Below are 2,005 nucleotides of genomic sequence, written 5' to 3' on the forward strand. Positions count from 1 at the left end.
TGGCTACTTCATGCACTCCTCTAATGATAATAGCATCATTTCTGGCACTGAATTGCTGGGAGTTGGAAGCCATTTTCTCAATTAAATTTCTGGCTTCAGCAGGGGTCATGTCTCTAAGGGCTCCACCACTGGCAGCATCTATCATACTTCTCTCCATGTTGTTGAGTCCTTCATAAAAATATTGGAGAAGAAGCTGCTCTGAAATCTGGTGGTGAGGGCAACTGGCACATAATTTTTTAAATCTCTCCCAGTATTCATATAGGCTCTCTCCACTGAGCTGTCTAATACCTGAAATATCCTTTCTAATGGTCGTGGTCTTGGAAGCAGGGAAAATTTTTTCTAAGAATACTCTCTTGAGGTCATCCCAGCTCGTGATGGACCTTGGAGCAAGGTAATATAGCCAGTCCTTTGCCACTCCCTCTAAAGAATGAGGAAAGTCCTTCAGAAATATGTGATCCTCCTGGACATCTGGTGGTTTCATGGTGGAGCAAACAATATGGAATTCTTTCATATGCTTGTGTGGGTCTTCACCTGCAAGGCCATGAAACTTTGGAAGCAAATGGATCAGTCCAGTTTTAAGAACATATGGAACATCCTCATCAGGGTATTGGATGCACAAGCTTTCGTAGGTGAAATCAGGTGCAGCCATTTCCCTTAGAATCCTCTCACGGGGTGGAGGTTGTGCCATATTCTCATAATGTTCAAAATTATAATGCTCAAAATCACCAATAACAAAATGCTTAGGATGCTCAAAAGGTACTAAATGATGTCAAACTAATCTATGAAATTTCCTATCTATCTCAGGATCAAAGGGTTGTAAGTCAGATGGATTTCCTCTAGTCATACACTAAATTCAGCATGCACAATTAGTTGCCTTCTTATGCAAGTAACAATGTAGGTTTGAACTACAGCTACCATCAAATGATGTCCAAATGACTTGAAATTTTGTGAGCAACCTTATGAAATGATGAGAAGATAGCACAAAATATTTCAAATGACAATTTGAAGTCTAACTATATAAGCTAAAAATGATAAGTTAAGAAAAATAAGAGAATAATACTTGAAAAATAAAAATAAAAATTGATAGAATCACTTTTTTGGAAGATGGAGACCTCAGCCAGCCTATGGCAGGCTGCCCTAGCGTAGGAAATTTTTTTCTACCCTAAATACATATATAATAATTGCGATTCTGATAACCGGAGCAAAAGTTATGGGCGTTTGTAGTTTTGACAAAAATCAAATTTGCTACTTTTTTGGAACTATCAAATCTTACCAAACTAAAGGCTCTAGCTATTTTTTCCACAAAATATAGATTAAAAGAAGTTACCACAAAAAAATTCAGCCAAAAATAACAACTCTAGCTACTAAAACAAAAACTCTCAAATAATTCAGCAAGGGTGGTCGCTAAAATCCATCGCTACATGATTTCCACTACTACTCTGTTTTGCCGCAAGCAAAAGTGGTCGCTAAATTCGTCGCAAAATACTATTCACGGCAAAACACCCAAAACTGAAACAGGAGAAGCGCTTAACATAAAAACTAAAACAAAACACACACTAAACAAAATACCAAGACACTAAACAACACTAACACACACACTAACACAACACTAACAATTAAACATCAAACACGAAAGAATTAAACACTAACACGACACTAGCTATTATGAACCTTTGGACACTGCTCCCCGGCAACGGCGCCAAATTTGATCGAGGCCGTACCCGAATCAAATTAATATTAAAATGTAGTAACTAGGAAGTGATCCTAGGTCATTTCCCAACGAGCAATGATACACCAAATGTTCATAACAGATAGTAGGAAATAGTAACAAATTGGGGGGGGGGGATTGTTTGCTTTTGTAAATTAAACAGCGAGTAAAATTGAATTAGAAATTATCATAATTAAAATGCATTGCTTCCCCTTGATTCACAAGCAAGTCTCTTATCCTAGGTTGCTAGAATTTATCCTTTATCAATTCAACCACTTAATCCAACCCTAAATTAAA

General features: G+C 37.2%; 1 non-coding gene across 1 annotated transcript; it reads left to right on the forward strand.

Moving 5' to 3' along the window:
• The first annotated feature begins 203 nt into the window (after positions 1-203).
• LOC114420770 lies at positions 204-310 on the forward strand. The gene has a single exon (XR_003668403.1). It is a non-coding gene; the product is annotated as a small nucleolar RNA R71 (small nucleolar RNA).
• The last annotated feature ends 1,695 nt before the right edge of the window (positions 311-2,005 follow it).

Source organism: Glycine soja, chromosome 7 (genome assembly GCF_004193775.1).
Source record: "Glycine soja cultivar W05 chromosome 7, ASM419377v2, whole genome shotgun sequence".
NCBI classification, from domain to species: domain Eukaryota; kingdom Viridiplantae; phylum Streptophyta; class Magnoliopsida; order Fabales; family Fabaceae; genus Glycine; species Glycine soja.